Source organism: Eurosta solidaginis, chromosome 2 (genome assembly GCF_040869045.1).
Source record: "Eurosta solidaginis isolate ZX-2024a chromosome 2, ASM4086904v1, whole genome shotgun sequence".
Lineage (NCBI taxonomy): Eukaryota > Metazoa > Arthropoda > Insecta > Diptera > Tephritidae > Eurosta > Eurosta solidaginis.
The window spans coordinates 52,156,431-52,183,819 of NC_090320.1; the positions used below are offsets into that span (position 1 = coordinate 52,156,431).

General features: G+C 35.7%; 1 protein-coding gene and 1 long non-coding RNA gene across 7 annotated transcripts in view; one reads left to right on the plus strand and one right to left on the minus strand.

Annotated features, from left to right (window-relative positions):
- LOC137239718 (uncharacterized) overlaps window positions 1-27,389 on the minus strand; it is a 442,599-nt gene that overhangs the window by 154,148 nt on the left and 261,062 nt on the right. For 2 of the 6 annotated variants that reach the window (XM_067765331.1, XM_067765333.1), the window contains exon 3: window positions 14,707-14,857. The exons of the other annotated variants lie outside the window; for them this stretch is intronic. The gene's annotated coding sequence lies outside the window, so the exon portion shown is untranslated. The remainder of the gene's footprint in view (window positions 1-14,706; window positions 14,858-27,389) is intronic. 6 annotated transcript variants of the gene reach the window in all.
- Window positions 18,985-19,633, plus strand: LOC137242122 (uncharacterized). Its single transcript, XR_010950082.1, has 3 exons — window positions 18,985-19,080; window positions 19,150-19,270; window positions 19,359-19,633. It is a non-coding gene; the product is annotated as an uncharacterized lncRNA (long non-coding RNA).

The window sequence follows — 27,389 nt, forward strand, 5'->3', positions numbered from 1 at the left end:
GCTGCGGTTTGTTGTATCTAATGAAATTGCTTCTTTTCCGGAACCCGTGGTTATCCTTTCTTTTCGCTGACGCACTAATTCCTTCTGTATTTTTCTTCAAGTATTCGAACGCGATTTCAGAATCAATGTTGTAACTAGTTTGTGTTCCAACGCTTCCTGTTTATATATAATTCAACGCCAAGCTCAGTGGCATGCCAAACTTTCGCCTCTTGCAAAAAAATAATTTAGCAAAAAGCAAGCAATGAAGCGGTCTACAAATAACCAATCTTCCAACGATTTCTAAGTAGGAGACAATTTCATCTATATTTTCATTGTCACACAAGAAAAATTCTTGAATCTGGCAAAATTGGTAGCCTCGAATGCACTTGCGTCCTCTGGTAGCACGCAGTTCCAAAAAAAGGATTCTAAAACTTTATTTCTATTATCGACGTGTGCCAAGCCATTTACAATTTCCAATGCCACAATTCCTCGTGAATTCGTGATTTCCGATTGAGCAAAAGCTAGCTTTTGGTGTAGATACATCCAAATCATTTATTGTATTTTTATATTCGTGAAATACGTAATTTTGGCATATTAGCCAACTAAATTTTTACTTGTTCGAGATTTTTCTTTTGTTCTCCTCCCTTCTCAACCGGAAACTCCTGGTTATCCCATTTTTCTTTTTTTCGCTGCTAAATTTTTTCACGTCTTATCTTTTTTTTCCGCCCGGAAACTCATGGCATTTTTTTGCTAGTGATCGCCGATTTTTTTTCTTTGTTTCGATGCTTTTGCATCGCACCTTTTAGGTCCCATCGCCAGTCACTAGGTGTGTTCGCACGAAAACGCTCCCAAGTGAATCGTAACCGTAGACCATAACAGCAGACCGTAACAAACGAAACAATAATTTCGTCTACACATATGTACCATGTACGTATACGAGCAGCGGAGAATCAATGCACAAACACATGCATATATCTGAGATACTCCTGAAAAAGATGCAATGAGAGAAGTTATAAAATCGTGCAATTGTAGTTACAGTTGATGGCAACTAGTAGATTCTGGAAGCGCCTAGAAGATGCGAACGTTGAAATCAGAGAGTATAAAAGGCAGCAAATGTTGAGGCGCTGGAATTCAGTTTGAGTTGAGCTATCAAGCAGTTTCGATTAAGACGCTATCTAGCGAGCCATAGCAGTATTATTTTGAAAGTAGAAATTCATTTGAGCTATCAATCAGTTTGGTTGTTAAGCCAGCTAGTTGCAAAGTATAAGTGTAATTGTGAAGTACTTTAATAAACGCCATTTTTCCATTATTCAATATTGGAGTTATTTATTCAACAGGTTAGTAATTCGAACTTAGCAGAAGGGCAAATAAGAGGATTTGCAAGTAAAATCGTTACAATATATTATGTTAGCTTACATAGTTGCTGTAAATGAATAACACAGCCGGGACTTGTTGGTGTGCTTGCGCAAACGCGGTATATATTTTGTTTACATGGATAATAGAAAAGGAAAAGAAGCAAAAGAAAATAAAAGGAAGAGAAAAAAACAAAAGAAAGGAAAGGGGTACAACCGTTATCGAATTGTTATTGACGGTTATGGACATGTTAAACATTTATTTTGTATGAGCTACCGATTTGTTCTCGGTCAGTTAGCGGTTTGTTAACGGCATATTATCGGCGAGGTATAGACAAGTGGTTTGGAAAAGTTAACGTTTTTTTTGTCGAAAAGTATCAGTTTGTCATCGATTTGATATCGAAAATGTACCTATTTGTTATCAAAAATATATGTAATTGCTGTCGAAAATATATTTATTTGTTATCGAAAATTACTGAAAAGTTAACGATTTTTTATTGCAAAAAAAGATTTGGTATCGAAAACATATCTGTCAAAAAACACGTCCTTTTCGAAAAATAATCGATATTTTTTAGATAAAAAGTCGATAACTTTTACAACTTTTCGATAATAAATCTAAAACTTTTTGTTGATAACACGTCGTTGATTCACCAAGAATCTTATCCGATAACTCTGCGATTAGAGTTGTTATCAATAACACTGACATTCCGATGATAATAAAAGCCCCCATAATTTTTCTATTCATAAGTGAAATTTTCCAAACCCTGCATAATGATTCCAAAAGATTTTCGAACTGATCAAGGAATAGTTCCTAATTTAATCACGATATTATTTCGAAATGGCTCCAGATTAATGATACCATAATGATCTCAAAATAGTGCCGAAATAGTCACAAACATCTTCCCAAAGTCAACCCGAAAAAGTTTCTAAAAAATCCCGACACAATCCAAAATAATCCCGGAATGGCCTCAAATGTTTCTATGAATGATCCCAACAGTACTACAAAAAACTCTCGAATTGATCCCAACATAACTACAAAAAAGTTTCGAGATTTACCCAAGGTTATTCCTGAACAGTCCACAAATGATCTGAAATATGTAGGATCTAGAAATTGTGCCTGTATTACCACAAAAATATACGATCGGAACGTAGTAGCGTGTTTCTGGTTTTAAGTTTTGTGGAATAACAATATAATGTTAACTTTACATTATGTTAATACTAACAGAGCAGAAGCGAGGTTTTCCTTTCCCGAAACTTATTTCTATCGCAAAACAGTTGAAAAAAAGACCTTAGGAAACAAATCGCACTAAATGAACCCTGTGATAGTAAGAAAATATTTGAAAAAAAAAATAAATAAATAAAAAATGTATCACTCAGAAATAACGAAAAAAATTAAAAAAAAAAACATAAGTATCTCACTTTCACCCATTTTTGTTTTTGAATATTGGCATTTTTTATTCTTCTTTCAGTTTCGCATACTTCACAAAATTCTCAAACTTATTTTCCTTAACTCATTAAACGCTAGTGTTACATATATGTAACGTTTAAAGCACTATATTTATATACGATTTTTCAAAATTGCAATTTTAAATGTTTCAAACTTTTAAATAAGAATCGCAGTAAACATAGCAAATAGTGAGAGTGCACTACAGTTTAGCTCTTCTGTTTAGTATAACAAAAGCAATAGAGCGTTGAAGACGATGCAAATTTCACATACGTAAAAAAACTATAACTCCTGTAGGAATGAAAACGGCGACCTAGTAACTGATGTCCAGAGAGTGCTTAGATTATGGAGGGAACACTTCTCTGCTCTCCTAAATGGAGGCAGCAATTCACCGCGCAGAGATGAAGAACCCGATCCCGCAATCGATGATGATGGAATATATGTCCCCCCGCCCGATTATGACGAAGTTAGAATAGCAATAACCAGATTGAAAAACAACAAGGCCGTGGGCGCTGATGGATTGCCTGCGGAGCTATTCAAGTTCGGCGGCGAGGAGTTGGTAAGGCGCATGCAGCAGCTTCTTAGCAAAATATGGGCGGACGAAAGCATGCCCGACGGTTGGAATCTAAGTGTTCTTTGCCCAGTCCACAAGAAGGGGGATACTGCAAAATGCACCAACTATCGTGGAATCAGCCTTCTTAATATCGCATATAAGGTCCTTTCAAGTGTATTGTGCGAAAGATTGAAGCCCACCGTGAACCGGCTGATTGGACCTTATCAGTGCGGCTTCAGACCTGGTAAATCTACCATCGACCAGATTTTCACAATGCGCCAAGTCTTGGAAAAAACCCGTGAAAAGAGAATCGACACACATCACCTCTTCGTCGACTTTAAAGCCGCCTTCGACAGCACGAAAAGGAGCTGCCTATATGCCGCTATGTCTGAATTTGGTTTCCCCGCAAAACTTATACGGCTGTGCAAAATGACGTTGAGCAACACCATCAGCTCAGTCAGAATTGGGAAGGACCTCTCCGAGCCGTTCGAAACTAAACGAGGTTTCAGACAGGGTGACCCCCTATCGTGCGATTTCTTTAATTTGATGCTGGAGAAAATTATACTAGCTGCAGAACTTAACCGCACTGGAACAATATACTATAAAAGCGTGCAATTACTGGCATATGCTGATGACATTGATATCATCGGCCTAAACACCCGCGCTGTTAGTTCTGCTTACTCCAAGCTGGAAAAAGAAGCGGTAAAGATGGGTTTGATGGTGAATGAGGACAAAACGAAGTACCTGCTGTCATCGAGCAAAGAGTCAGCGCATATGCGCCTTGGCAACCACGCTACTGTTGGCAGCCATAATTTCGAAATAGTAAAAGACTTCGTTTATTTGGGAACCAGCATCAACATTAGCAACAACATCAGCACTGAAATCCAGCGAAGAATCAATCTTGCCAATAAATGCTACTTTGGACTAGGTAGGCAATTGAAAAGTAAAGTCCTCTCTCGGCGAACGAAAATCATACTCTACAAGTCACTTATCGTACCCGTCCTCCTATATGGGGCAGAAGCATGGACCATGACAACAGCAGATGAAGCGGCTTTGGGAGTGTTCGAGAGAAAAGTTCTTCGAAAGATTTATGGACCTCTACGCGTTGGCGATGGCGAGTACCGAAGAAGATTTAATGATGAGCTGTACGAGCTATACGCAGACATCAACATAGTCCAGCGAATTAAAACGCAGCGGCTGCGCTGGCTAGGCCATGTTATGCGAATGAAAGATGATGCTCCGGCCAAGAAAGTGTTTCTATCGGAACCCGCCTATGGAAGCAGGGGTAGAGGGCGGCCCCCACTCCGTTGGAAGGACCAGGTGGAAAACGATTTAAACTCCCTTGGTGTGACCAATTGGCGCCGGTTGGCGGAGCGAAGGAGCGACTGGCGCGCCTTGTTGGACGGCCATAACCGTTTAGACGGTTAAGCGCCAATTAAGTAAGTAAGTAAGTAAGTAAAAAAACTATCCAAATGGGAACACGCTATCGGTAAGTAGTAATTTTAGCAAAGTGCAAGACATTATGTGAAAGCTTTGTTCTACATATTTTAATAATTTTATGAATGCATGTGTTCGTATAAAAAAAGATATGAAAATAACTGTACTTATAAGTTTTTTTTTCGTTTCTTGTAAGCGTGACATATATGACACGCTCGCGGGTTCGCTTTATGTATAAACATTTATATAAAGATTTGTGCGGTCAATGTAAAAGTATAATATTTGTTGGTTACCAGGGAAAAACTATCTGTCGAGGATATTTGCGCCGTTTTGGAGGAATTCAATAACAATGAAGAAGATGAAGTGAAAGCTATTTATATCGAGGCACCTGATGCGGGCGCTCTTTCAGGTGAAGATTCAAGTGATGAAGACGGGGGAAGTTTAGAAAACTTGCCGCATACACAGCTTGTAGAGGAGAGGGAAGTAGTAATAAGAAAAAAGACCGACGTCGAAGAGAACCCCAATTTCAATATAGATACTGAAATTTTAGACTACTTGAATCATTCCCTGTCGGATTTAGAAGTAAACCTTTTGGAAGAATCATTTTCTTCTGAGAAAGCACCCGAAAAGCCGAGTACATCGCTGTCAGCTCAAAAGCCAATAATCGTCGTCGCAAGGCAGCTTCAACGCAACCACATAGTAAGGCGAAGAGAACCAAGCCATCCTTTTCATGGGTCGACGATAACACCCAACATAGAGTTCCAATTTTTCCTAACGGTAATTACAGTGACTGCACCAACTTAGAGCCATGCGAGCAGTTCCAAAAGCTTTTTGATGACGATTTATTGCAAATGCTATGTGACGAGTCAAACAGGTATTCAGTCCTAAATAATAATGGGAACCCAAATATTACAGTGAGAGAAATGAAGGTCTTTTTGGGAATTATGATAATAAGTCGATATACCTATTCTCCAAACAAAGAAGCATATTGGAGCGTTGACAAAGATATTCAAAATGGTGTTATTATTGACTCGATGAGACGTGATCGTTTTCGAGTGATTTTCATAAACTTGCACTTTATTGACCCAGAAAAGATAGATTTATCAGACAAAATATGGAAATTGAGACCCATAACGGATGCTCTGAAGGTGAAGTTCGCAAAAAACTTTCATCCAGAACAGAATTTGTCCTACGATGAATCAATAGTGGAATACTACGGCAGGCATGGTTGTAAACAATTTATTAGAGGCAAACCATTGAGATTTGGATATAAAATGTGGTGCCTAAATACGCCTTCCGGTTATCTGCTAAACTTTGAGATGTATCAGGGGAAAAACCCTAGAACAAACGAGGAATACGCGGCAGGCTATGGAAAGAACGCTGCTCCTTTATTTTCAATGATTGATGAATTTGATGAAACGTGGAAGCCACTTCCCTTTCGATTATTTTTTGATAATCTCTTCACTTCAATACCTGTTTTACTTGGACTAAAAAAATATGGATATGAAGGAACTGGAACCATTCGTCAAAATTATATACCAAACTCTTGTCCTTTGCCACTGAAGGATAAGTTGAAGAAAATGGAACGCGGTTATATTGCTAGTTCTCGGATTTCTGAGTGTGGTGTTATAGTTACAAAATGGGTAGACAATGCAGCAGTTTCCATCGCATCAACTTTATTTGGAAAGGAGCCAGTCGGGAAAGCTATAAGGTACTCTAGAGCTGAACATTCAAAGGTTCAGGTTCAAATTCCAAATGCTGTTGTAATGTACAATAAGAATATGGGTGGCACGGACCGCATGGACCAAAACGTCAACGCTTACCGGATCGGAGCTAGAGGAAAAAAGTGGTGGTTTTCAATTTTTACATGGTTGGTTGATGTATCCATTCAAAATGCTTGGCTCCTACATAGAAGAGGCGGACAAGGGTTAACCCAACTACAGTTTAGAAGAAGTATTGCTAATCACATTTGTCGCACTTACGGAGAAGTCCGAGGTCCATGGGGATTTAGACGTCCGGAATCTCAAAAATGTTAATTTTCATGTTAGCATGAAAAATTTTATTACATAATAGAAACACGCGAGTGTTACATATATGTCACGGGTCGTTCAGACTCATCACGATAGAGGTTGAAACTTTTAGTTGCAGTTTTGGGTACATATCAGTCCTTGTAGTAACCACAAAAAATTTGGTTGTTCTAACTTTGCTATTTAGCTTTCGCGTTTAATGGGTTAATTCGTACCTATGCTCGTATTTTAATTTTCTTTTGCTTTATGCTTTTTATGTACGTCCGTAGGTACGTTATGGCACACATTTTCGATTTGCCAATTCTATTGGGTTAGTAGCTACATCTAGCATTTCCTTGCAGCAGCTGGTTTCGAATGCGGTTTAGCTGATTTTTATTTTTATTTTTTTCATATCATTTTTCTCGATTATGCAACTCGCCTACAAATGTATAGACAATGCGACAAAGCTAGACGATATTAGCATCTTGCATTGCATTTGTAATTACTTGCACAGCCTATGTGACTATGTGAATGTATAAACTGGTTTCTTCTTTCACTGAACACAATCGAAAGACTTTTTTCGTATTGTGATTATACTTCCGTAATTATTGATTTGTTTTAATTTTGTGATGTAATTAGCTTGAAATAGCTAATTATTAGCCGAGTTTTTTTTATTTTTATTTTTATTTTTTTACCTTTATATTAAGTCGCTTTCATGTTTGTCCCCTCATTTCCATACGAATTTTTGACCCAGGGAAAAGTCTTTTTCGGTAACTTCCCATTGAGATAGACACTTGATACTTAGAACATAAATCAGATCTGAGAGACGTTACAATTCAAGTGAAAAAAATCCGCTAGGTGGCGCACGGATCGAGATATGCAGAAAATTAATTTTAAAATGGAAATTTTGCGATCGACTTTTAACTAACTTCTCGTGATCCAGAGACTTGAAACTTGGCACATAGTTTGCGAGTGGATGGCACTACAATTCGTGGAAAGCAAGATGCCGCCAGGTGGCAGACGAATCGAGATAAGCGAAAATCCCTGAAAAAACGCAGGGAATCTTGCAATCGATTTTAGAGTAACTTCCCGGTGAGCTGGAGATATGAAACTTGGGCCCTAATTCAGAATCTGGTAACAATGCAATATTTTATCAAAAAAATTCCACTAGGTGGCGCATGGATCGAGATATTAGGAAAATTAATTTTAATTTGGGAAATTTTCAATCCATTTTTAACTAACTTCCCGGATATCTAGAGACTTGTAACTTAGCACTCAGTTCGAGACCTGGTGACAATACAATTTGTAGGAAACACAGTTCCGCTAGGTGGCGTGCTAATTGAGATAACTACAAATCCCTGAAAAACGAAAGGAATCTTGCGATCGATTTTTGTGTAACTTTCCGGTAAGCTAGAGACTTGAAACTTGGGCCGTGCGTCAGAACCCGGTGAAAATGCAACATTTGATAAAAAAAATCGATAGGTGGCACGCGGATCGAGATAGTAAGAAAATAAATTTTAATTTGGGAATCTTTCAATCCATTTTTAACTAACTTCCCGGTTACCTAGAGGCTTGAATGTTGAACTTGCCACTTAGTTAGAGGCCTGGTGACAATACAACTTATAGAAAACAAAGTTCCGCTAGGTGGCGCGCTAGTCAAGATAACTGCAAATCTTTAAAAACGGGAAGAATCTTGCGATCGATTTTCGAGTAACTTCCCGATGAGCTAGAGACATGAAACTTGGGCCGTAAGTCAGAGCGCGTTGGCAATGCAATATTTTATCAAAAAAATGCCGCTGGGTGGCGCATGGATATTGAAAAAACTAGTTTTAAATTGGGAATTTTGCAGTGATTTTTAACTAACTTCCTGGATATATAGAGACTTGAAACCTGAAATATAGTTTAAAACTCGGTGACAGTGCAATGCTTGATCAAAAAATTTGGGCTACGTAACGCACAAGTCAAACTGTTTAGAAGATTATGCCATACCTTCATGGCTAGCCTCCTGAGTGTTGCAGGCGTTGTAGAATTCCACCTCATTGAAGGCCCAATTCAATGCACGTCCTTGCATACTTCTAGGCGTACGCGACTTTCACCACGATTCTTTTAGACTCACTGGCGTATGCGAATTTCACCACGATTTTCAGCTGTGCAAATTAAGTAGCTGACAAATGAGGTGGAATTCTCTTGTTATGATGCGAGGTGGAATTCTGTTGTTTTCGCCAGTGTTGTCAGCAAAAATTCCACTAATTCTATTAAATCTTGCTATTTTGAAAAAAAGTAAAAATTAGAATTTTCACTTAGGAATTACTTAAATTACTAATCAAAGTTGCAATTGCCTTTTTGTAGGCAGTACTAAAAAAAAATTTAAATAAAAAGATGATAAAAAACTTTTAAGGACTACCTTTATATAAATGGACCAAAAAATAGAAGGCAATTTTCCTTTAATACAGACATAGTCTTGTTGAATTTAGGCTAAAAAACTTTAACAATAATAGCTCTTGTAAAGAAATTTTGGGATTTCAAATTATAAAGGTAGAGTGCGTGTTTAAATTTTAAATAATCAATTAGTTAATCCCATGTTTTGCCTTAAATTGAAAGATTGTGATCCACTTTTATAGTTTTAAATCCCAAGATTATTTTACAAGAGTTATTGTTAAAGTTTTTTAGTCAAAATTCAACAAGATTATGTCTGTATCAAAGGAAAAATTGCCTTCTATTTTTTGGTCCATTTATATAAAGGTAGTCCTTAAAATTTCTTTATCATTTCATTTATCTACAAGAAGGTATTTGGAATTTTGGGTTCTGACTCACGGCCCAAGTTTCAAGTCTCTAGCTCACCGGGAAGTTACTTAAAAATTGGTTGCAAGATTCCACTCGTTTTTCAAGGGTTTGCAGTTATCTTAACTAGCGGGCCACCTAGCGGAAATTTGTTTTCTACAAGTTGTATTGTCACTAGGCCTCTAACTAATTGCCAAGTTTCAAATCTCTAGGTAACCGGGAAGTTAGTTAAAAATGGATTGAAGGATTCCCAAATCAAAATTAATTCTCTTAATATCTCGATTAGGGTGTCCCTTATTTTTAGAAGTCTTTTTTTGTAACGCATACCCTTCAGATCGGTTCTCCTTAATCCTTAATCGCGGGTTCAAACCTTCCCCGTAGGACTCGATTTTCTATGGAAAAAGACAAAAAAAGGCAATTTTACTGGCAAAAGAACTCTTTGAAAGCCAAATACCACCAAATACCACGCAAATGCTCTTTCGAAACAACAAATTGTTCCATATGGATCACATTGTTATTAAATTTTCATGTTAAATGTTCATCCGTCAGTGGCGCCACCTTCTGTATTAGAACAACAACGCAACGCAGTGCAGCTTTATACAGAAATATAGCCCGGCTACATTCAAAACGACGACTGCGAACGACAACGGCGAAAAACTGAAGCTTGACGATAATTGCCGCCAAGCACCGACGACTGATTATAATGAAAGCGACAACGACAGTTCTGCATTAGCTCAAACAATAACAAAAAATTTAGAAAAAAGTATTGCATGTGTTAAAAAAATTTATAACAAATCAATTTCAACACATATTTAAGGCTATTTGCATTTATTTTGATTTTTATTCACAAAAAGAAAAAAGGACGCCACGACCGTCGCCTGTCAAAATAGAAATAGATCTAATCTAGCGACAGCGGCATTCATGATTAATTGCCGCTTTGTCGTGTCGTACCCAAAAAATTCCTCCCCATAAGAACATGTGTAAAAATAATTTGACAGATGCCGCACCGTCGTTGTCGTCTTGAATCTGTTTTCCCTAATACGCGAGCTTTTTCAAATAAAAACAATTTGATAATATTAGGCCAACTGATTTGGTGGCGTTTCTTATTAATAGAAAAAAATTTCTACATAACTGTTCGTTCAAATAAGACGTGCACGGATTATTATTCTTGAGTTGTCGGGTTTTTCATTTCGAAAATGTCAGTGGAACTAAGAAGCAATAAAAACAGTATACTTCTGGTGGGTGAGATTAATCACCAAATAACAGGCGCAAAATTACCGTCGAATCGTCAAATTCTTGCGGTTCTGTTTTTCAACATTCGCGAAATAAAGTTAAATATTAGTGAAAGTGCAAATCTTGTGGCTCGGGAGTGCATTATATTCTGGGAAAAAGCTAGAATACCCACCAGAGCTTTCCCTAATTGTGTTAAAAAAATTGTGGATCTTTATCAGTTCTGGCGAGAGCTGCAAAAAAAATTGTAAAAAGATACCGGATTTTTATAAACGTCGCGAGGAGGAGTTTCAACAGGATTTGGATAATTTATTCGATATCGCACATGCTGATGCTCTCAACAGAATTAAAATAGAAGAAGATAAAGTATTCTTACGTAAACAGAGAGAGCCAGGCCGCCCAGGTTGCTTAATGGGTGTACACAAAAAGTTGGCTGTAATTGAAGAAAAGGCAAGGTTAAGACAACTAGCAAAAGAGAAATATAGATTAAAACAAATGCCCTCAGATGCCGTATCGACATCTGTTGCTGCTTACAAGGATATGACACATACAGAATTACATGACCAATCTGCAAGCTCTGAAGAAAGTCTGAACGAACCGACTCTTTCCACTTCTCAACCAATTCGTTCTTTAAGTGAAGTAGCAAAAAGAGGAAGAAAAAATTTCTTCACGCCAAAATTGGTTGCGACTTTAGACAGATGTCAACTCAGCATTCGAGATTCTGTTTATGTAGTTCAAGCTGTAGTGGAAGCACTAGTTCTTAACTGTGACGATTACCCAATCAACAAATCCTCTATTCAACGCATTCGAACGCAAATGAGAAAACATAGAGCAGAATCCATTAAATCTGATTTTCAGAATAACATACCCGAAGTTGTTGCTGTTCATTGGGATGGAAAACTGTTACCTAGTCTCAACGTAAAAAGCTCTAAAGAAAAACGCTTGCCAATCGTTATTTCGTTTGAAGAGAAAGAACAAATTCTTGCAGTCCCGAAATTAGAGAGCTCTTCCGGCAAAAATCAAGCAAATGCAGTACTAAATACGCTAAATGATTGGAACCTTAATGATAAGGTACAAATAATTTGCTGTGATACGACAGCATCTAATACAGGTCGCTTGAATGGAGCTTGTGTGCTTTTGGAGCAAGCATTAGAAAGAGAATTGTTACTTTTTGCTTGTCGTCATCATGTTTACGAACTTGTGCTCAAAAGTGTATTTCAAACTAAAATCTAAGAGGACAGTAACAGTCCCGAGATTCCACTATTTAAAAAGTTCAAAGATAACTAGAAGAATATTAATCCTAATGCTATCGAACCGTGCTCTAATTTCGTAAAACAACACTTTTGTGAGACGATGATAAATGAATTGGTGGAGTTTTATTACAACGAACTGGAGAAGTCAATTGTACGAGATGATTATCGGGAACTGATTGAACTAGCTATTATTTTTTTGGGAGGAAACTCTGAGAATAAAATTAAAATCAGACCTCCAGGCGCATTGCATCAAGCTCGGTGGATGGCAAGAGCTATTTACTCTATAAAGATATGTTTGTTGCAGTCTCAATTTGAAATGAGCGTCAAGGACGAACAAGCGCTTAGAGATATTTCTTTATTCATTGTGACAGTTTATGTTAAGCCCTGGCTAAGATGCAGTTTAGCAGTAAAAGCGCCGAAACAAGACTTACTCTTTTTAAAGACCCTGAAGGATTACGAAAGAGTTGACAAGTTGATTTCCAAAGCAGCTTTAGGAAAACTCAGTCACCACCTGTGGTATTTATCAGAAGAAATAACCCTGCTATCAATTTTTGACGAAGACGTTGATGAACAAACCAAGAAGAACATTGTAATTAACTTAAAAAGAGAAAGCTTTGATGATTCCGGAAAGAGATACGTTCCATCGAAGGATGAAACGTCGATATCTTTATATGGTGAATATTTATTCATATGTATTAAGCTATGCTCACTATTTACTAAACGCTAAACTTTTGTTCTTGTTTTAGAAAAATCTTTGAGTGATTTCATCACTATTAGAAGCAAAAATATATTTTCGAGGCTAAAAGTTGACTGCAGTTTCCTTCAGGAAAATATATCTTCGTGGGAAGAAAACGTGGCCTATATAGAAGCAAAAAAGAAGATTTTGTGCTTAAAAGCAGTTAATGACACAGCTGAAAGAGCTGTTAAACTTATGCAAGACTTTCATGGTTTGATAACCGCAGAAGAAGAACAAAAGCAGTTCCTTTTACGCTGTGTGCAAGAACATAGAGATATGTATCCAGATTGTAAAAAACAGACTTTAAAAAGAAAATGTTCTGAGTAATCCTATTAACAATATTTAAATTAAACAATCTTTAATACAAATTTCTATTATTAAACAAAGCAATGAACATTTTCGTTGATCTAGCTACTAGATGAAGAATGAAACTGCTATTTTTGAGGCCCTGTCGGCACGGGTTAAAGTTTACGTGGAAAGTTAAAATTTGTTATTTAAGCAGAGGTTTGTATACTGAACCGAATTAGATGGTATGCGTTTTGATAATTGCAAAACGAAATATTTCGTTCATATAAGGGACACCCTAATCTCGATCCATGCGCCACATAGCGAATTTTTTTGATCAAATATTGCATTGTCACCGGGTTCTGACTCACGGTAAAAGCTTCAGGTCTCTAACTCGCCGGGAAGTTATTTAAAAATCGATCGCAAGATTCCATGCGTTTTTTCAAGGATTTTCAGGGATTTTTGTTTATCTCAATTCGTCTGCCACCTGGCGGCTTTTTGTTTTCCACGAATTGTAGTGCCATCGACTCGCAAACAACGTGCTAAGTTTCAAGTCTTTGGATCAACGAGAAGTTATTTAAAAGTCGATCGCAAAATTTCCATTTTAAAATTAATTTTCTGTATATCTCGATGCGTACGCCACCTAGCGGATTTTTTTCACTTGCATTGTAATTTTAGCCTAGACAATTGAAGGGTAGCCGGGATTATGGTTGTAAATGACAAAATCGTTTTTTTACAGGAAAGAAAAAAAAACGTTTTTTTGAGGCGTTGCGGTTGTTTTTTGTTCCTGTATTGTTGGCTTGTCCAAAACAATGACATTAATAACTGATATGAAAAAACTGAGGAATTTCAATTTCGAATTACAAGTAAGCGGTCATTTTAAAACTTTTTTCAGTGGAAAAACGTTTCATATCCCAAGCGCGACAGCAGTTAAAACGTTTTTCCATTATGCACAGCATCTGTACTGATGGCTTTTAAAACGTTGTTCCACTGAGCAATACGGTTTGTAGGAACGGATTTAAAATGTTACTTTTTTAAATAAAGAGTATATTATAGAATGCTTACAGTTTATTTATTTCATACAAAAAGTTAATTCGGCATCAAAACAAAAATGTGCTCAAAACAGAAATGAAAATATTCCAAAAACTGTGAATAAAGCTTGGTTTGCCTTAAGCCCATTTACACAATAACTTTCCAACCTACCTTTTTTGTTTACTTCTTTTTAAATATTAATTTCCGAGTGTTTTCACGGTCACTTTTACATAAAGAGGGCGAAAAACCATCGTGTAAGGGTGCTCTTTCAAGTAAGAGATTCATATACTATCTTTATTTACTGCAGATCGATTTATAAAACTCTCCGTACTTCTCCGGCCAATAGTCCTTCATTTTACCAACACTAAATTTTTGGCAATTGAAATAGCAACGAAAATCACAAACCTAAATATAAACAATAAATAAAATAAAAATTACAGCAAGTGCACTTAAAACGTTTTCCCACATTACTTATTCTGGAGAGTTTTTTTGAGGGATACTTTTGTTTTTCCTGGTTGTATATGCATTTCCACTATTTCTTAACTTTTTGTTTTTAATATCTTTCCAATCTTCAACATTACATTTCCTTTTTGTACCTCTGTTACACTTATCAATTACCTGCGACATCTGCGATCGTATAATTTTGCGTGTAACTTACAACGCTCTTCCACGGACTGACTTCTTCTAATTGCTTTTTAATTGCCTTTTAGTATGTAATTTTAACTTATTTGATTCTTTAGAGATGCAAGAGAGTAACAGTAACGGAAATCTGCAAAAAAACACATTTTGAATATATTGGCTTTTAAAACGTTATTCGCAGTTCCGGTTCAATTGAAAAGTATGATTTGCGGTTAAAAGTTTAATGTTAAAACCAAAAAGTTTCCCACGTACCACATTTTTAAACTTGTTTGGTCTATATTATAAACTATGAGAGGAAACCCCAATCCTTAATATATTTGAGTTTAAATTTTAGTCCAGAAGTTTGAGGAATGGAAATTTTCTGAACTAAAATCTAAACCAAAATGTTTTAATTCAAAACCACAACTTTTTATACCAAAGTCGATCAAAAAGTGACAAATTTTACCGAGATTTATTAAAAACATTGTTTTAAGACACTAACTGTTTATAGCTTTTAACATAGATATGAGAGTAACCAGCTCGGTATATAATGTTGGGTTTCGCGCGAACTTAAACTTTCTTACTTTTTCCTAATACAACTGTGGCTAAAGTTTGTGAGTACTCGTTGGGTTGCGGTTTGACTGTGTTGAATTTGATAGCCATGTAGAACGTATAAACACTTGATACGTGTGAGTGCAACCTTATTATAAACATGAATCCACCTACGCCGAATAGCTCACAGAATTATGTTTGATTTGTATGCAACAGAAGAACTGCGGCATTGTCATAGAAAAAATTACAGGGGGGAATTTGTAGATAAATTTCAGTACTCATGCTTGGCTGTTACAGAAAAATAGCAGCGAAGTACTGGACATAAGTCGTCAGAAAAACTAATGTTTTTCCGTTAACAAGAGGAGTTGAAATTAAACAAGAACAGGAGTAACTTTACCAAAAATAAATAACTTCGGGTTTTCTGAGAAGAGTTTTATCGGTTTCCTATTGTTACGAATATTAGCAAAATTAAGGAGTGCTGCCATCTCCAGGCCGATGCTAAGCAGTGACGTGAGTTCACATCAATAATTCAATCATTATGTATCTACATAAACGAATCAATAATTGCGTCTACACATATGTACACATTCCGACGAGCAACATTTACATACAAGGCAGCGAGAGATGAGATGTCACACACAGATGAATTTACTTATACGCTTATGTGTGTGCGGGAGACTGTAAACTACAAACTCACATACATCTGAGAGACGCTGAAAAGTAGAAAATTGTAAACAAGTAGAAACTATATAAGAACTATAAACACTCGAAATAGTTGGTAAGTTCTGGAAATAGAAGAGCCTAGATGTATGCAGCGTAAACTATAAAAGCGGCACAAGCGGGTGAAAAGTAATTCAGTTTGAGTTGAGCAATCAATCAGTTATTGATTAAGCACGCGATCTGGCGGCCAATAGTAGAGTTCAATTTGAATTATCAATCAGTTTGGTTATTAAGCCTACGAGTAGCAAAGTATAAGTGTCATTGTGAAGTACTTTAATAAAGGCCATTTTTCCATTGTTCAATATTGGAGTTATTTATCCAACAGTTTAGTGATTCGAACTTAGCAAAGGATTGCAAATAAGAGGATTTGCAGCAAATTCGTTACACTATAATTTTATTTCCGGCTTATTGTCGATAGCGAATTATTATAGCCGAGTTATCAGTTTTTTATCGTCTTGTTAACTATGTACGTGTGATCGGATTCTTATATGTTTATCAGCGATAGGTTGGAGATGTGTAATACAGTTTTTTTTTTAGTTTAATCGGTATCTGTTTCATAACAAACCGATGAGTCGTTGGTAACACTCCACTCCGATGGAAAATGGAAAGCTTTTAAATAACAAAGCTACAACTTTTCGATAACAAATTTATTACTACTCTATATCAAGTTCATAACTTCTCGATAATTATTCGATATTTTTTCGAAGAAAAATCGATAGCTTTTCGATAATAAATCAATAGCTTTTTGATAGTAAATCGGTATTTTTTCCATTATAAATAAATAAATGTAGGGCGCGATAACCTCAGAAGAAATTTTCGGCCGAGCTTCTCCATTATATATTGGTAAATTTCTGACAACAAATCGTTGATTTTTCGATAACTTTTTGATCAATTTCGATAACAAGCCGATAACGCGATAAAAAGTTGGCGACTCCGATAAAAAATCAATAGCTTTTCGATAATGGATCGATAATTTTTCAATAACCAACCAATAACTCATCTGTAAACTTTGTAAACACTTCGATAAGAAATCTTTTTTGGCGGCCGCCGTGATGTGTGGGAAGCATGCTCCGCCTACCACACTGAAGACACTGGGTTTAAGCAACATTAAAAATTTAAAAACCCGTTTTTTCAGTTGGACAAATCTATCACGAAAAAATTATAGTGTGTGGAAATTTTAATTGAATTTTTATGTATAGACATATGTACATATGTACATCCACTAAACTTTTTTTCCATATACATATGTAGAGCAATGCGTTTTAATGTATATACATTGTTCCCACATTATGCTACATACATTCCCTATTCCCCCATATAGCATACCACTTCCAAAAACTGCGCTTACGCTTACTATCTGGACTTCTCTACCGTAAGCAAATACACATGTCACACATCAATCAATTTTCTGACTTAATATAACTGATTGTGGTATAAGGTGTAAATATTCCCTTGCGAGTCCTCCTTTCATACAAAATATTCCATAAGACACTGAACAAATTATTTAGTAGATACTTATACTCGTATTTTATAGTATACAAGCTCCTCAGTCCCGCTTGCGATAACAATAAGCTTCACTCCACTATAAAGACCGCGGCACAATGAAATTTTTCATATAGATACGCTTTACACAAGCTTAAGCGTTCCAGTAACATCGCCACAACCAACAAAGATGTTGCGTTTATAAATATGAAGGAACTTCAGGCTTGGCAATTGAACTTTATTTCGCCTTGCCCATTCACATATAAAATTTCGCGAAACATTGTTATAAACATTTTCCCTATACAACAAAAATACTTGCTAACATAATTTTTGTGTCGAATTCATTTGTTATATTGCAGATTTTAATTGCGAAAAATGTTAGAAAATTTACCAACGAGTGGGAAAAATAATTTCACTTGCAAAGTGTGCCAGCACCCTTAGCCAAAGCAAATGTCAAAAATCTTCTTCTTATGCTTTGCTTGCAAAAAAGTTGCAAGTTGGCTACTTTTTCATGTCAGATGGCGCCAGTGTCGCTCAATCTACTGTTCTCCATAAAAATACGTGCAGTCTACTCAAAATGCATAATACTGAGTTAAACGCATCTATATGAGAATTTGCTTATGTGACGGGGCTTTAAGCTTGCTGAGAACATATATACATATCTACGCCAATATGTATATATTATCATAAGTATATTTAGTAGCAATCTACTTAAACATTTCTATGCAGTGACTCAAACAATTGGGCCTCTATTATGAGACAAATTCGATCTTCGACTGTGGTCGAACGAGTTCATCGAGCGAATTTTCATTTGGTATTATGACGCGCGTTCGATGAAGACTAGCGTCATTTTGAATTTCGATCGTTTCAATTATTCACAATAGCTTATTTCTATCAGCTGTGAAACAAAAAAAAAAACAAGCAAAAGTGCAAAAAAGTAAGGAAAATATAAATAAACCTAAAAATTAACACAAAAAAAGCCTTGACATATAAAAACATGACTTCAACGGAATTTTGGTTCGATGATTCGTCAGATGAGTAGGAAAGCATATTGGAATTAGCCAGAAGTAGAAAACTATTGAGGGATGCTTCCAATCCTTTAGAAATGAATTCCGCAGCGTAAGTGTAGCGTTTTAAAGAAGTCATTGAATGTGTAACAATGAAGATTTTGTTTATAGATTTATCAAAAACTTCAGGCTGTCCAAGGAAGCTTTCATGGACTTGCTGTCCAGTACAGACAATCTTCTGCAGCAATGCTCAAGAGCTAAATTTATACCAACCATTCCAAAATTGGCCACATTTCTCAGATTTTGTGCTCAGTGATCCTACCAATTGAGCATTGGGAACGAGAATACACTCGGACTGGCACAACCCACGGTGTCTGTGGTGCTATCAGAGGTGTTAAATGTATTGGAAAACTCTCTTTGTCAACGATGGATAAAGTTCAATTACGACGAATCTGAACTGCAACCAGCTAAATTGTATTTCTTTAACATTAGCAGAATTCCAGGGATTATTAGCTGTGTTGACGGCACGCATATTAAAATTGTTGCTCCCAAAAAAGAACTACAACATTTGTACTACAACAGAAAAGGATTCTACAGCATTAATGCCATGATTGTAAGTATACCAATGTGATATTAATTTCAAGTTGTAAATGCATAAATACTCATCTTTATATGTTTTAAGGTTTGCGACCATTCCATGCCTATACGGTACATAAATGCAAAATATCCGGGAGCAACACATGATTCTATGGTGTTCAATATGTCGGCATTGAAATCACATTTGGAACAGCAACATCAACATGGTATTCGCAACACCTGGCTTCTTCGTATATGCTTTTTTTTACATATAGATTAAATGTATTCCTATAAAACATAAATTTTTTCGTACAGGTGCTGCTGGATATGCATTAAAGCCATACTTACTGACGCCGTTCAGAAATACAAAAGATGGACCTGCACAACGTATTTACAACACATAGCATGCGAAAGGTAGAAATATCATAGAGCGAACAATTGGAGTCTTAAAAAATAGGTTCAGGTGCTTGTTGCAGGCAAGAGCCCTTCACTACACACCAGAAAAAGCAACAAAAATTATAAACGTGTGTGCAGCTTTGCACAATATTTGCATGTTTTACAAAGTAGAAATTTCTGTAGAGGAACTTTCAAATGAGGAGCACGACCATTATATCACACTCGCCGAAATCGAATCAACCATGAACTCAGAAGCAGAAGAAATCAGAAATCAAATAGTAAGAACTTTGTAGTCAATCAGTTTTATTGAAATATAAAACTATTATTCCTGTAAGTATATTTTTATGTATATGCACTTTAGGCCAGGTCGATTTGTGGGGAGGCAAAAAAATCGCCCATTGCTCTGTGAAAATCATATTCTAGGGATACAAATAAGATATTCTAGGGATACAAATAAGAAACTTTGCCGAAAGACCCATACCTCTCGTAGGGGCAAATTTTGAAAAATCCCACTTTGAAATGCCTATGTTTTTTCTTTTTGGAGTTTATTTTTCTCTTTAGAAATTTATTTTGTCAGAACATATGTAAATGAAAAAATGAATTTAACTTAGTAATAGAAAAGAAATTAAAAAAAAAAAATTATTAGAAATTAGCGTTTTTTCAACCCCCTTTTAAAACCAAGGCATCACTGTGATGCATTTGCATGTTGTAAACATAGTTGTGTGGGTTTTTTATTCAACCGTTTTAAAAAATGAAGGTATCACCGTGACACAATTGCAGATCGTCAAATTGCTTGTGTGGTTTTTTTTAAGCCATCACAAGACACAGCAGGTAGAATTGAAATTGTCCCTACCCAAAAGTTCAGCCCAAAGGGGGGGACATCAGAATTCGTTTTAGAGGTATGGTTCCTTCGGCAAAGTTTCTTATTTATATTCAAATTCAATGATAATACTTAAAAGCTAAGCTTAATTCTATTCTAAACTAGTTAAAAAAATATCACTTCAGTTTCAGTTTATTAGTTAACACAAAACATAATTCAAGTCATATCACAGATATAGCACGGAGTGGAATTCTATTTTTGCATTTGAAGCTTGTACAATTCAAGCTTCTCTTTTTTTTAATTTTAACATTTGTTTCTTATAATAATACTTCAACGCATACGTCCTTTCCGCATATTTTTCAGTCTCCATTGCACTTTTTTTATCTCTTTTAGAGTTTCTAGCATTTCTTTATGGAACCTTTTTTGATCACTGGTTTGCTCTTCCAATAACTTTAACCGTTCCGTTCTGCTACATCTTCTTCTGGTATTTCTCCATGGCCTTTCCTCGACAACAGCAACACTATGCTCGCTTACCTCTAAATCTTCAATAGGTTCTGTATTCTCATCGTCCAATCGCTCCTCATTCATGCTAACTTCACACTCGACGACCTCACTTGCATTTAGCCCATGCTCTTCTCCAGGTGGATCTACGCTGGTGTGAGGCTGTAGTAAGCCCATTATAGCCTCTTCTCGACCTATACAAAATTGATAAAAAATAGTATAAAGTTACTATTAGGTACCAAAAAAATAGAAAAATAATACAAAAAACTTACATTTTAAACAATTTTCATTCAATTCGTTCGGCGTCGTCAACAAAGCATTGTTCGATTGAAGTTTAGATACACAACGAAAATTTCGACAGAGATGAGGTGTCATAATACCAATTTCAACTTCGATTTCCGATGCTCGATAGCCAGCGAAGATCGAAGATCGAAAAATGCTCATAATAGGGGCCTTGTACAAATTTAAGGAGTTGGGTTGCTCAATACAAGAATACAAGTTTAATGTCTTTTTACGTCAATCGATTTTCTGAACGATTTTTGTTACGCTCAACCATCAATTGTTTTAAAACATTGATCATATTTGAAATCTTTTTATTAAAAAAATAAAAATATTTGCACAAAATTTTGAATGACTGTATAAATGTACGGCGCATTTGTTTCTCTGCATTAAATGATAAATCAAAACACATTTTTATACTCAGATGAGCAGAGCTCACAGAGTATATTAACTTTGTTCGCATAACGGTAATCCGTAACGGCATAACTTAATCGAGATGAATTATATATATATCAAAATGATCCGTCCGTCCGTCCGTAAACACGATAACTTGAATACATTTCGAGGTATCTTGATGATATTTGGTATGTAGGTTCCCGGGCGCTCATCTCAGATCGCTATTTAAAATGAACGAAATCGGACTACAACCACGACTACTTTTTCGATATCGAAAATTTCGAAAAACGGAAAGTGCGATAATTCATTATCAAAGACGGATAAAGCGATGAAACTTGGTAGGTGCGTTGACCTTATGACGCAAAATGGGAAATTAGTAAAATTTTGAACAATGGGCGAGGCACCGCCCACTGTTAAAAGAAAGTAATTTAAAAGTTTTGCAAGCTCTATTTTCGCAGTCGTTGAAGATATATTGATGAAATTTGGCAGGCACGTTACTCCTATTACTATATGTGTGCTAAATAAAAATTAGCAAAATCGGATGACGAACACGGCCACTTTTAAAAAAATTTTCTTTTTTAAGTAAAATTTTAACAAAAAATTTAATATCTTTACAGTATATAAGTAAATTATGTCAACATTCAACTCCATTAATGATATGGTGCAACAAAATACAAAAATAAAAGAAAATTTCAAAATGGGCGTGGCTCCGCCCTTTTTCATTTAATTCGTCTAGAATACTTTTGAGGCCATAAATCGAACAAAAATTTACCAATCCTTGTGAAGTTTGGTAGGTGCATAGATTCTATGACGATAACTGTTTTCCATGAAAATGAGCGAAATCGGTTGAAGCCACACCCAGGTTTTATACACAGTCGACCGTCTGTCCTTCCGCTCGGCCGTTAGCACGATAACTTGAGAAAAAATCGATATATCTTTACTAAACTCAGTTCACGTACTTATCTGAGCTCACTTTATCTTGGTATAAAAAATATCCGTAATCCGACTATGACCACGCCCACTTTTTCGTATCGAAAATTACGAAAATTGAAAAAATGCCACAATTCTGTACAAAACACGAAAAAAGGGATGAAACATGGTAATTGGATTGGTTTATTGACGCAAAATATAACTTTAGAAAACACTTTGTAAAATGGGTGTGATACCTACCATACTAATTAGAAGAAAATGAAAAAGTTCTGCAACACGAAATCAAAAGCCCTTGGAATCTTGGCAGGAATACTGCTCGTTGTATTACATATATAAATAAATTAGCAGTACCCGACAGATGATGTTCTGGGTTACCCTGATCCACATTTCGGTCGATATCTCGAAAATGTGAATATGTGAAGGATATACAACTAAGGGCCACTCCCTTTTAAAACCCTCATTAATACCTTTAATTTGATACCCATATCGTACAAACACATTCTAGAGTCAACTCTGGTCCACCTTTATGGCGATATTTCGAAAATGGCGTCCACCCATAGAACTAAGGCACACTTCCTTTTACAATACTCATTAACACCTTTCGTTTGATACCCATATCGTACAACACACATTCTAGAGTCACCCCTAGTAACCTTTATGGCGATATCCCGAAATGGCGTCCACCTATAGAACTATGGCGCACTCCCTTTTAAAATACTCTTTAAAACTTCCATTTGAAACCCATGTCATAGAAACACATTCCAGGGTTACCCTAGTTTCATTTTGCTAATGGTGATTTTCCCTTATTTTGTCTCCACAGCTCTCAGCTGAGTATGTAATATTCGGTTACACCCGAACTTAGACGTCCTTACTTGTTTCTTGTTTATACAAAAATGTTTAATGGGTTGTAAGCTTATATACTCGATACGAATATATTTCACTTATTCCTTTAGTATTTAGCTCTGCGTTGATTTGAAATATGGGTTAATGCACGTTTTTCTCATAATGACAGTCAAATAGCATACCAAAATTTTGCCCACTTACCCTCTTTAACTTTTTTCATTCAATATAGTAGTAGTAGTAGTAGTTTGTTTTATTAAACAGAATCTTTTTACAAAGTTGATTACAATATAAAATTTTATTTTATAACTAAACTTTGGCGTAGAGCCGTCAGTTTATAAGTACTTGTAGTAGGTTTTTCTGTACATTATATAATAAAATATTTCTTAAATATAAGTTTCAAAATTCCTCTTCTAAAATTTGCTTCCTATATTTTAACGCTGATTTAACGTACTGATTCAATGTGATCCAGTTTTTACCATTTAGGTATTCATTAATCTCTTGGTGTGTTAATACACTTTTTTTAAAAAATAATATTCTATATTCCATAAGTACGGGACAACTACCCAGAAAGTGTAAAACGTTTTCTTCGTTTCCCGAGTTGCAAATTGGACAGCGATTATCTGGCTGCTCAAGATGAGGTTCGTGATTTAGTTTCAATAGTTCTCTTCTTACGCGAAACAAATTGCTGATCGCATATATGCTAAATTCATCTCAAAATAATTAAGCTCACAAAGATTATGTTCGAGGACGGGGTAAGTTCGTCTTACTTCGCTAGCTTGAGCTTTTAACAGAAAATATTCCCTTTTCACTGCATCTATTTTAGCTAATATATTGCGGTGCCAATGTCTCCACAAAGTGTTATCATTTATTAGAATTGGTTCACCGTACTCACTGGCAAGCGCATCCTACTTTTGGAAACGTTGAGACCTAGTTTCTAGCAAGTGTATTGCGATTAGCTTTGGAAGACGGTTATTACCCATTTCCATAACCCTGCATATATAATTGAAATGTGTTTTCAAGAAGTCAATATACAATTCTGGGAGTCCGGTTTTTTCATTCATTATCTCTTACTACTTTTAGCTATTACAAATGAAAACTGATTGTTCAGCTACCAATATTTTCGCACAACTTTCGCCCATGTCCTACGAATAATCGATAACTTTCACAACATCGCATTTTAGTATTTCTCAAATCGAATTATAACATAGGACTCAAACTTAGTTTTGATTAGAGTTGCGCTAGAGAGCTAAATGGGAACTCTAATGCAAAATCATAATATTTCTCTGACATTAGCTACTGCGTTCGCTGGGATGGTGGTAGCGTGATCCGCCAAACACACTGAAGGTCTTGCGTTAAAGTCCCGCGCAAGGCAACATCAACAGCTAAGAAAAACTTTGTTTCAATTAACAGTTCCTCTAAGCGAGATCGCCCCTGGGCAGTAGTTTCGCAAACAATCCGGGTGTATTTCCGGCGTCGTTAAACATCTAGGTCTTGTCCCTCCAATTTGTAGGAAAAACTGAAAGAAGCACAACGTAAATTGGAAGCGAATTTAAGCCTTAAATCTCCTTGGAGGAAACACGCAATATGTATCTTGTTTTTTAATAGCGGCTCCACTTTCTGAAGGTTTTCAAAACAGTTCGATCACTGCTACATCCAGCGACAACTTTTGCCAAAATAAAATTTTGGTAAAATATCAGCTATTTAAATCCCTGGAAAACTTGCCATATTCACAACGCCCAATTGGTGGACATATTTTATGGCATCGGTTAATTCTGACTTAACCTAAAAAATGTGATAACTTCATAAAATAGAAAATGTAAAAAATTTCAATACAAAACATTTAATCTCCAACATGTCAATAAATTTGCCAACGCAAAGATGTATAGATTATGGGTACGGGAGAAAACCAACTAAGGCATTGCTCTATGACTTCAATAACCGATTACGTTGACTTCCATAGTGTTGGTTGGATCACCTGCTTTACACGGAGTTTGCCAGAGTCTCAAAGTAATTACTACGCAATTTTCGTTTTATCTCATGATCTATTTATACACGAGGGAACTCAATTTGGTCTCACAATTTAAGCTATTTCCATGCGTGCCACTTTATTGCATACAATCCAAAATATTATAAGCTTTTATTTAGTTTCACTTGGCTGTTGTCTGTAATCAAATATTGCAAGTTAAATTTGATGCACTTCCCGGTGTCCGATTGAGTTGAAGTTTTGCGCGCATGTATAATTCCGATGACAATGTAATATTGCTTTGCGATAAATTCGATAAATTAATCGATAACAGAGATCGGTAAAAATTTGTGCTCACAAGCATAAAAGCCTAAGTCGCAGGTAACTTCGCTTTGTTTGTGTATACAACGAACGTAGAAGTTAGGCTGTTATCGCTAAATGTTGCATACTTTTCTGCGCACTTGATCTTGTTGGAATAGAATAGAATAGTTCGTGAGAGACCGTTGTCGCTTGTATCCATATGCATTAGACTGGGTCGAAAAAAAAAGTTGCTAATGTCCGCCCCTAAATTTGAAGATTATGTTGAGAGGGTTTCGGAAAAATTTTTCTTCATTTTTTTTGATCCTTCGAAATACAGCCAAAAAGGTTTTTTCGTTGTAACTTGGTTATTTGACGTCCGATGTTTAAAATTGATATGTCGTTATTTTGGCCTTGAGAAGCTTCATATTTCCGCTTAATGTCCATTTAAGCTATGAAGTCGTTTTCACATGATTAGGTCAGCTAACAAAATTTTACCCCCTCCCCTAATGTATGTTTTTTTCCTTATCAAACGAAAGTACTTGAAAATTCAAGAAAATGTTGCTTTGAAACCATATTACTAAAATAATAAACAAAGAAGTTTTAGCACTTTCAATATTTATTGCAACTGTTAATTAACCTGATTCTTATTATACTTAGACCTGAAAGTCATGATATTTTTGGAGGAAAAATTGGAGGGTTTGCATTGAAAAGTTAATAAACATATGCCAAATATCATGAATAGGTGGAGTCAAAGTAAATAAGTGAGTCAAACCTGTTGTTTCGTATTTATAATAATAACACTATGCGACAAAATCAACTTTTTTTCTGGGTATTGTACAAACCCACTTTTTCGAAGAGATTGAGCCTTAAGTAAACAAAGTACTATCTCCGTTTTTCGAACTTAGCCTCCAAAAAATAGATCTCGGGTTATGACGGCAAACGACGGCGAATATCTCGCTACCCAGATATTTGGCGACAACAACAAAATAGCAAGAAGATGATTTGGAAATTTGTTGTTACTGTTTGTTGTTACATATATTGATGGTTTTGTTTATACTTACTGTACTTTAATTTTGTTTACCTTTTCTCCTGTTTTGTCTTTGTTCACTCATCTGTTCGAACATATGATCAGTCGATCAAGTACATTCATTTCTGTAAGTTGTATTTGTTTATGAAATATGCCCATATGTAAAATATCCACCTGCTATTTTTATGTTTGCCTAAGATTTGTTATTATATTTTGTGTTTTTTTAGTCCTGATGATGGTTTCAGATTGAAACCGAAATATCGACCAATTATATAAATTATAATACCTCGAAATACATAATGTTTTATTTATCCTTGCGGCCTTGAGCTCAATAATTAACCAGAAAGTAAAAAGTAACACTTTATAAGTTCATTGTAACCTTTAACGATAATTAGTGTTGAGTAAACGAACCTGTAGCCGACTCTTTATTTGATTTTACTGTATCTGTTTTACCCTGCGTTATAAATTGACAATCTAAATTTGAATCAAACTGAATTTTTATATTTTATGTTTTCTATGCCACCCTGCAACATATTCTTTAAGATTCTCGAACAACTACTTTAAAGAATGTGAACAATTGTATCAAAGAAGAAATGTTGGTGGAAAAATAATAGCAAATAAGTAAGTTAAATTACTTGGAAACTGTCTTTTGTTAATTTGCATTATTTAATACAGATAATAAACTCCACTCCACTTATTATACGTATATACTGGGTATTTTATTATTCAATATTTGGACATAAAACGGAGTTCTGTTATATTTGCATTGAATTCCCAACAATTAGGCTTCTTCGTCTGCGACAAAAAAATTCGATAGTGGACAGAATTATATATTTTTAAGATTACAACTTTACACCTAAATTTTTAAATCTTACAGTTTATATCACAGTC